This window comes from Ovis aries, chromosome 3 (assembly GCF_016772045.2).
Source record: "Ovis aries strain OAR_USU_Benz2616 breed Rambouillet chromosome 3, ARS-UI_Ramb_v3.0, whole genome shotgun sequence".
Classification (NCBI taxonomy): domain Eukaryota; kingdom Metazoa; phylum Chordata; class Mammalia; order Artiodactyla; family Bovidae; genus Ovis; species Ovis aries.
Window position 1 is genome coordinate 2,098,857 of NC_056056.1, and position 9,757 is coordinate 2,108,613.

The 9,757-nt window shown below is 57.5% G+C and overlaps 1 long non-coding RNA gene across 1 annotated transcript; it reads left to right on the plus strand.

Moving 5' to 3' along the window:
• The first annotated feature begins 188 nt into the window (after nucleotides 1–188).
• On the plus strand, nucleotides 189–9,323 carry LOC132659543 (uncharacterized). The gene is made up of 2 exons (XR_009600075.1): nucleotides 189–503; nucleotides 5,951–9,323. It is a non-coding gene; the product is annotated as an uncharacterized LOC132659543 (long non-coding RNA).
• Nucleotides 9,324–9,757: the final 434 nt, after the last annotated feature.

The following is a 9,757-nucleotide window of genomic DNA, read 5'->3' on the forward strand; positions in this document are numbered from 1 at the left end:
AGTTCAGGACCTTCTGCACCTTCTAAACACTGAAGTATGGTGATGCCTACAGGAAGTACTTGCGCGCCCCTTGGGTGTTCACATCCTGAGCGCGCCCTGCAGCAGCGCCCCAGGGAGGAGCCGAGCTCCCCGTCCCCGGGATTAGCGGGGCGCTGGAGGTGTCGCGTCTCTCCGCAGCCGCGCAAGCCGGGGAGTGGCGGCGGCCGCGTCCACAGCCCCCGGCGCGCCTAGGCGGTTCTCCGCGTGGCATCTCCATTAGTATCGGGACACCCCTGTGAGGGGCCCTGGCCTTCCAACTTGGAAGAGAGGAACCTTGAGCTCCGAAAGGTTCGGAACCTGGACTCGGAGCTGCGCCCACCGGCTCCCCCGCAGGATCTGCGGCGGAGTCGGCGGGGCCTTCCCGCCCCTGGGTCAAGAGTTGTCTCCTGAGCCCCCAGCGCGGAGATGCGAACTGTCGCTGCGTGCGGGCTACTCTGGGGTCTGCGGGGTGATGGCCCAGACAGGTATTATTATCTCCTCGGGTTACAGACGGGGAAGGGGAGGCCCGGAGCGGAGGGATCAGCGGCCCAGGAGAAGCCGGAGCCGGTGTTCTGGCCCCCAATCCTGTGCATTCTCACCCCCGCTGCCCTGCTCCTGATACCCTCCAGGTCTTAGAATCGCGGTGGTCTCCGGAGGCCTATTAGAATTTCGTGCAGCCTCTTGTTTCCCAACTAAAAATGGGAACTCCGAATATGACACAGGAACCCGTGCAAACAAAAGGACAGAGCATTTGAAACGGAAATGCCCAGGGAATATGAGTTGTCATAGATACAGGAGCCCAAACTGGCAGCTGGCTGGAGTCAGCCCTTGCCAAGGAGGATGCCAGGGCTGGTGAAGTCCCCGTCTGACCCTGCCTGGCAAGGAGGCTGTGGCTACCAAAGGTAACAAAACCAGCTCTGGACGAAGAAGGGCATCTGCTTCCACCGGCTGCCTGGGCTCAAAACGGAGCCCATTAGGAATACCCCTCTGTTCCCGCTCAGACAGCTCTCCTAGCCATCCACTTCCCTGCCTTCCTACTCCGCTGCTGCCTCCCAGCTGGCTTTTTCCAAACCTCTCTGAAACACCGTCTGAACTAAACTCTTGGGTCCAAATCGGGTCCAAATCCAGTCTCTGCTGGCGGGGTGACCAGACTGGTCTCCATCCTGTAGCCTAGAGCCACCCCCAAGCTGAGCACCCAGATTCCAGCCCCAAGCCGAAAGTACTGCTAGCTCTAGAACTGAGACGCAGACCAGGTTCCCCGGTAAATGGGGCTTGCACTCCTCCTCTCCCCACTGGCCCCCTACTGCCCCACCCCACCTCCCAGATAAAGCCCTCCAGTGAAAATGAAAAAATTAATCTTCTAGATCTCTCGAGTGTTTTTGCAGTCCATCCTGTGGTCATAGCTAAAATCCTGAAGCCAAACAGTGTATTGATAGCAGGTAAAGCAAGTTAACGGAGAAGGCAATGGCAACCCACTCCAGTACTCTTGCCTGGGAAATTCCATGGGGTCGCTAAGAGTAGGACACGACTGAGTGACTTCACGTTCAGTTTTCACTTTCACGCATTGGAGAAGGAGATGGCAATCCACTCCAGTGTTCTTGCCTGGAGAATCCCAGGGACAGAGGAGCCTGGTGGGCAGCCATCTATGGGGTCGCACAGAGTCGGACACGACTGAAGCGACTTAGCAGCAGCAGTGAAGCAGTTTAAACAAGGCAGGCGATCTGTTTATTGTCTCAAGTTTTAAATCCCTTGCTGCTTCTGCTCAGTCACTTCAATCGTGTCCAACTCTGTGCGACCCTACGGACAGCAGCCACCAGGCTCCTGTGTCCCTGGGGTTTTCCAGGCAAGAATACTGGAGTGGGTTGCCATTTCCTTCTCCAAAATCCTTTTCTACCCCTCCCCAGATATGGTCAGACTTAGGAAAATCACAAGTGGAAATGGAAGAGAGGGATAAAAGAGGAGAAAACATTTTGGAGCTTTGTTTCTTTTTTAGAACATTAACTGTGCTTTGGCCAGCAGGAACTAACTGGCCAATGAACTTGTTTCCATAAACATTTTTTATAAATACAGCATATCTCCGGGCTGTCCCCTCAGCCTGAAAACACGAGCATGTCCGGGCACCCTCTCCGCTCACCTGGGTCCCCCCACCAGGCTCTCCGGCTCCCCAGGGCACCCTTACCTTCCCCCACAGCCAAAGCCAGTCCACTGGGGCTTCCTCTCCCGACCCTCAAACCTAGTGAGTCTTCCTGGCTGTGTTTTCAACGCTCCTAGCTCCTTCCCAGTGGAAACACTGATCTTTCCTTGTAATGCCTAGTTCAGTGTTTCCTGGCTGAGCTGAGTCGGGTTCCCTATCACAGCACTCTGAGGAGGTAGCTGGGATAAGAGGAGGGGAAGCACCGGCCACTTTAGTAAGTTTGTTACATATGTTGCCTCTCTGCACGTTCCCAGCAAGCCAGAAGCAAGTTGCTTTACAGCTTTTCACAATGCAGAAACTGAGGTTGAGAATAAGCGCGGCTGAGAAACCGCCCAAGGACATAGACATTCGGCACAACCACGGAAGCCAGGACTGGGAAGGCAGAGGCTGCACTCCCAACCACCAGACCACAAAATGCTCACTTAGTGCTGCTTATCAGAGGGATGGAAGGATGAGTAGAAGGCGGGTAGTTGGGTGGGTGTGGCTGGTAGGATGGGTGCGGGTGGCTGGATGGATGGTGGGTGGTTGGGGGGATGGTGGGTGGTTGGATGGATGCGGATGGTTGGATGGATGCAGGTGGCTGGATGGATGGTGGATAGTTGGATGGGTGTGGGTGGTTGGTTGGATGTGGGTGGTTGGTTGGATGTGGGTGGTTGCATGGATGGTGGGTGGTTGCATGGGTGTGGGTGGTTGGTTGGATGTTGGTGGTTGGATGGATGGTGGGTGGCTGAATGGATGGTGGGTGGCTGGATGGATGGTGGGTGATTGGATGGATCCGGGTGGTTGGATGGATGGTAGGTAGTTGCATGAATGTGGGTGGTTGGATGGATGGTGTGTGGTTCCATGAATGTGGGTGGTTGGGTGGATGTGGGTGGTTGCATGGATGTGGGTGGCTGGATGGATGGTGGGTGGTTGGATGGATGGTAGGTTGTTGCATGGATGCTGGGTGGTTGCGTGGATGTGGGTAGTTGGATGGATGGTAGGTTGTTGCATGGATGCTGGGTGGTTGCGTGGATGTGGGTAGTTGGATGGATCCAGGTGGTTGGTTGGATGTGGGTGGTGGATGGATGTGGGTGGTTGGATGGATGGTGGGTGGTTGGATGGATCCGGTTGGTTGCATGGATGGTGGATGGTTGGATGGATGGTGGGTGGCTGGATGGATGGTGGGTGGTTGGATGGATGTGGGTGGTTGGATGGATGGTGAGTGGTTGGATGGATCCGGTTGGTTGGATGGATGTGGGTGGCTGGATGGATGTGGGTGGTTGGATGGATGGTGAGTGGTTGGATGGATCCGGTTGTTTGCATGGATGGTGGATGGTTGGATGGATGGTGGGTGGCTGCATGGATGGTGGGTGGTTGCATGGATGGTGGTTGGCTGCATGGTTGGTGGATGGTTGGATGGATGTGGGTGGTTGGATGGATGCTGGGTGGTTGCATGGATCCGGTTGTTTGCATGGATGGTGGATGGTTGGATGGATGGTGGGTGGCTGGATGGATGGTGGGTGGTTGCATGGATGTGGGTGGCTGGATGGATGTGGGTGGTTGGGTGGATGTGGGTGGCTGGATGGATGGGTGGTTGCGTGGACGGTGGGTGGTTGCATGGATCCGGTTGGTTGGATGGATGGTGGTGGTTGCATGGATGGTGGGCGGTTGGATGGATGCGGGTGGGCGGATGGGTGGTGGCTCCATGGGTGGGCGGATGGGTGCATAGACGGGTGGAGGATGGATGGGAAGCAGGAAAGAGGCTTTGCCAGTGGGAGCAGTCAGCAAGGGTCTGTGGAAGTGGCAGAGGTGAAATTAAGAAATCACCTCCTTGGAGGACTTGAAGCTTCGGAAAACCCATGTTTTGTTCCCTAGTGACACATCTTTCATCAGGCACAGAACTGATAGGAGTTGCTGGGAGGCAACAGAGGAACTGGGCACGGCAGCCACAGCGGGAGTGCTGGGTGCCCCCCGCAGCAGGCAGCAGGCTGGGTGGGGAGCACCGGCTCTTCACCAGCCAGGCTCAGAACCTTGGATTACATGGCAGGTGACGAGGGAGGGTGGTGGAAGATGTCCAGGGCCCAGGGCCGCCACGCGCAGCTCACCAGATTTTCCAGCTGGAAGCCAGCCTCTGCTGAGCCACCATCCCAGGGAGCTGCCGACGCTGCCTGGAGACCCCCAAGGCCCCTGCCGCCAAGGTCGGGGGGCTTGTGTTAAACCTCCTTTTCCTCTAGTAACTATGCCCGGGCAGCCGGTTTGGGAGACTCTGCCCTCCTTTTCCCTCCCTGGCCTCTGCTCTCCCTTCCCCCGCACCTCCCCCACGGTCCATCAGGACAGGTGGTGACCCCACGACCCCTGCGGCCTGGGGGGCCTGCAGCTCTCAACGCTGGTCTCAGAAGCCATCCCTCGTGCTCACTGTGCCCCTACTGCTTCCTCCCTGGGAGTTCTTCCTCAGTTCCCCAGCGCAGAAAGAACAGGGAAGACGGGAAGCTGCCAGCTCTTGACCTGGACTGTGGGGTTCCTCCTGATGTCTAACGTCAAGTTCCCTCCTTCCAAAGGCCTTTGCCCAGCTTGGACCCCGACTCCACATCCCGTCCCCACCCCCACCCCCAGCTAGGAAGCATCCCTTCATCACCTCCCCTCCAGGCGCCATCCTCCCGAAGGTCAGCCTTATATCTTGTCCACTCTGAGGAGACTGGCTGTCCAGTCTGCCTGGCACTGCCTGTGTGAGAACTGAGAGCCTTCATCACCAGCACCCCCTCCCTCCCAGGGAGCTGGGACTGTCACTTGAACCCCACCTCTGTCCCTCCTGTGAGCTCATAGGTGCAGGGAAGCCCAGCTGGGCTGAGACGCCTCCTGGGAGGGGGTACACTATGTGCTAGACCCTTCTAACGAATGCTTTCGCTTTCACTTCCTGTCGGATTTAAACCCACCCTAACTAGTTTGGCTCAGCTGGTCGAGAATCTGCCTGCAATGCAGGAGACCTGGGTTCGATTCCTGGGTTGGGAAGATCCCCTGGAGAAGGGAAAGGCCACCCACCCCAGTATTCTGGCCTGGAGAACTCGCAGAGAGTCAGACACCACTGAGTGGAGTAGCTAGTCTCAAAGTCCCCAGTACAAAGCCCTGGGCCCTGGGCCTCCACCTGGCTCCAGGCCGCGCTGTCTCTGGGCGGGCCCTCTGCAGGTGGAGCGGGGCGCTGCTGGCATCTGTCTGGCCTGGAGCCGGGCTGGGCGGGTCGCCGGCAGGAATCCCAGGAACGCAGCGCCTGTTTCCACAACCGGGCCCCACCTGTTCCAGTCCGCAAATGGTCTGCACACCCGCTGCCCTCGCCTCTTGGCCCGGGGAGCTCCCCCTGCGGAGAGAGGTTCCCAGCCAGTGAGAAAGAAGCGGCTCCTGTGACAGGAGAGATGGCAATCAGAGACCTAAAGAGCCGGGGGAGTTTTTTCAGAGGCTTTAGAGTATTTTTCCGGGTTGGCGACGGGAGGGGGGTGGGGGGGGGGGGGGGGGGGGGGGGCGGGTGTGGATTGTGCAACAGCGGCATACGGGGCTGTTTTTAAGGAATAGAAATCTGGCTGCTGGTTTCTCACCTGTTTCCCTTGTCATGTCAAACTATTTCCACTTGTCCGTGTTATAAAACCCACTGCAGCTGCCCTTCCCGAGCGCCTACTGTATGCCTGTCTGAGTCCTGGCCTGAGGATCATAAGAACAGTCCTCTTAAACCCCGAACGTGGTGGTAAACTGTTCTGATTTTCACAGATGAGGAAGACGGAGGTTCAGAGAGTCCCAAGGCCAAAGTGGACGGCAGAGCTGGGACTTGACCTGCCCTCGGCCTGGAGTCCACGGCGTGTCCCTCTTCCCCGCGCAGATTCGATCTCCCCATAGCTGGACCCACAGTCACCCTGCGGCCAGCCCCACTGCGAGGCTCCTGTCTCAGGCTTCTCCCGCGTCCCCCTACAAGGCGCCAGCGATCCAGTTCCCACAGCCGCCGTGAGCCCTTGGCTGCAAGCTTGGGTCGCGGCCAAGGTTCCATGTCTGCAGATTGCTTCTGTGGGCTAAGATCCAGGAGCCCAGTTGGGTCGCAAGATGGGAACCTTCTCGGTGGGACATGTAACCCAGGAGAAGGGTGCCCTTCATGTGGGTGAGTGAGAGTGCCAACCCGAGGTGTCTCTACCCGGGGTCTCGCCCGGGGTCTCGCCCGGGGGCTGGAGGGGACCCAGGGCTGCAGCAGGGCACGCGGAAGCCAGGCAGACCCAGCACCCGCCTCGCTGGGTTTCCCACGGCTCGCTGAGAATTCCCTGACGAGGAGCAACCGGCCTAAAATAGAAAAGCTGACACTGGGGAAACGCCAGGGGCCAAAGTCTGTGCCCAGGCGGTCTTGCTGCAGCCGCTCTTCCAGGGAGCCTGTCCGCTTGCCTCCATCCCCAGGGTCTTTAAATCCCCCCGCAAACAGCTAAGGGCCTGGCATTTGCAGGGATCAGGGGCGTGGACCGGACCGGCCAGCCTCTGCGTTTCCTCACGCCTGTCTTCTTCTGTGAGCCTGGCCTCAGGGATGAAACCCGAGGCAGAGAGGGCTGCCTGGCCACGCCCAGACCCTTTGCAAGAGCTTCCAGCCCCCAGTGGACAGGACAGGCGTTCCCCAGCTGTGGGCTTGCTCTGGGAAGTTGGAGCGGGCTGGAAATTGGGGCCGTCTGGTTCTGTCTCGGGCAGAGGAAGTGGGGTGTGGATGTTCTGGCTAGTTCTAATCCCAGACGGTAACTTATGTAGAAGCTGTCTGGGGACCAAGCAGGAGGGACTGTGACGGTAGGGCTGCCGTTTAAATGAGAGAAGCAGCGATGCCGACAGCCCCAGTGAAGAATGGACCTCGGTGCCCTGTGAGTGCACAGACCCCTTCCGGGAATCATTCTCTCCGAAACAGCTGCAGGAGTCAGCTGCCAGAGGATGTTCAGGACAACATTTTTTTTTTTCTATTTTGGCTGTATGGCTTTCGAGGTCTTAGTTCTCTGACCAGGGATCCTGCCTGAGCCCCCGGAAGTAGAAGTGCAGAGTCCTTCCACTGGACCGCCAAGGAAGCCCCACAGCAATGCTATTTACAAAGATGAAATACTTGGAGACGACGTAAACACCCAGCTCTGAAGGAAGAGGCAAAGCAGTCACCTCATGGTTCACTTGCTAAACTGTGTCCGACTCTTTGTGACCCCATGGACTGCAGCACGCCAGGCCTCCCTGTCGTTCCCCATGCCCTGGAGTTTGCTCAAAGTCATGTCCATCGAGTCAGTGATACCATCCAACCATCTCATCCTCTGTCGTCCCCTTCTCCTCCTGCCCTCAATCTTTTCCAGCATCAGGGTCTTTTCCAATAAGTGGGCTCTTCGCATCAGGTGGCCAAAGTATTGGAGCTTCAGCTTCAGCATGAGTCCTTCCGATGAACATTCAGGGCTGATTTTCTTTTAGGATGGACTGGTTTGATCTCCCTGCTGTCCAAGGGACTCTCATGAGTCTTCTCCAGAGTACACTGCTTCCTGGAACATTCTGTAGACTCCAAAGGACTGAGGTAGCCGGGGCATCGTGCCTGGGGGACAGCCACGCACACGCAGAGAGACAACACAAAGCTGTGCGAGGAGAAACGGGGTGGGGGGGGGGGGCGGCCGGCTCCGCGGACTCTCGCCTGCGACAGGCACCCAGGCGAGGGGGCGAGGCAGCATCCTTCACTTTCCCTTTCATGCCCCTGAGATTCTCCCAGGTGATGTCCTTTGTGATTAAACAGAGGAATAATGGTTCTCATTCATTTCCACAGTAGGAGACTGACGCACAGTTCAGCTGCTGCTGCTGCTAAGTCGCTTCAGTCGTGCCCGACTCTGTGCGACCCCATAGACGGCAGCCCACCAGACTCCCCCGTCCCTGGGATTCTCCAGGCAAGAACACTGGAGTGGGCTGCCATTTCCTTCTCCAATGCATGAAAGTGAAAAGTGAAAGTGAAGTCGCTCAGTCATGTCCAACCCTCAGCGACCCCATGGACTGCAACCCACCAGGCTCCTCCTTCCATGGGATTTTCCAGGCAAGAGTACTGGAGTGGGGTGCCATCGCCTTCTCTGACAGTTCAGCTAGGCCACTGCGAACATCTCTCCCTCCATGCAGCCCATTCCCTGGCCCCCTCTCACCCACCAGCACCCCTGAAACGGACCCATGTATCCTGTGCTGCCAGGAGCCTTGGACGTGAAGCTGGCCCCATAGGGCCCCGGCTCTGAGGAGCTCTCCAGGCCAGACCCACAGGTCACTGGTCCCAGAACGTGGTTCCGGATTCTAGAATAGGCTTCTCGTGGGTTGGTGGAAAGTCAAGGAGGCCTTTCCAGATGGTGTAGGACCAGAGATACCCAAGGGCAGGGGCTGCCCTCCAACCAGGACGCAGGCTTGGGAGCCAGGGGGCAACGGGCAGGGTGTGGCGAACAGGCCACATAAACAAAGGCCGGTGTCGTGGAGGCGCAAATGGCCGACGCTGGAGCAGTGAGTAGGGCCCAGCCGCAAGCTCTGGAGAGCTGGGGCCTAGGAGGCAGAAGGGGACAAGCTCAGAGCCTCCTGCAGCTCAAGGCAGGGAGGCCAGCCTGCAGCCCTCACACCTGGGGTCACTCCAGGTCCGCAGAAGATCCAGAGGACAAAAGGATGACAGAAACCACGCCTCCGGGGGCAGCAGCGGGGATGGGGCTGAGAGCAGGGCTCCAGGCTCAGGCCGTGGCCCCAGAGGCTGGCTGGGTTGCCCAGAGTAGCCCGGACAACCACCCTGTGGGCTCTGCCTCCTCTCCTGAATATGGGGCTGGACTCACCTCGCAGGGCTGCCACGTGAACAGAGCCTCTATAAGCTTGAGGCGGCTGCCTGGCCCCCAGCGGGGCAGGGAGCAGCGTGGCAGGGAGAAGGAGGCGGGCCTGGGCCGCGCCTGCTAGTTCGGTGGTGCTGGACTCTCTTAGCTTTTGCTCACCTGGAAAGCTTGATTTCTCCATCAAATCTGAACGAGAGTATCGCTAGGCAGAGTGTTCTTGGTTCTTCCTTTATCGCTTTAAGTGCATTGCCCCATTCCTTCGTATGCTATTTGTCACTCTTCCCTTGCTGGGAATAAATACTTTATTTTTGCCTTTAGTTTCTGTCGGTTGGATTACTATGCATCTCGGCGTGTTCCTCCTTGGGTTTATCCTGCCTGGGACTCTCTGTGCTTCCTGGACTTGTTTGACTGTTTCCTTTCACATGTTAGGGAAGTCTTTAGCTATTAGCTCTTCAAATATTTTCTCGAATCCTTTCTCTCTCTCTTCTCCTCCTGGGACCCGTCTAATGCGAATGTTGGTGTGTTTAATGTTGTCCAGCTCAATGGACCTGAGTTTGAGCAAGCTCTGAGAGATGGTGAGGGGCCGGGAAGCGTAATGTCCTTCGCTCTGTGGGGTCGCAAAGAGTCAGACACACACAGCAACAGCGAGTCTGCATTTCTTTTCTTTTCTTTCTTTGCATGTGCTGTTTGTAACGTGATTTCGACTTTTCTGTACTCCGGGTCACTTATTCATATCCTGCTATTGATTCCG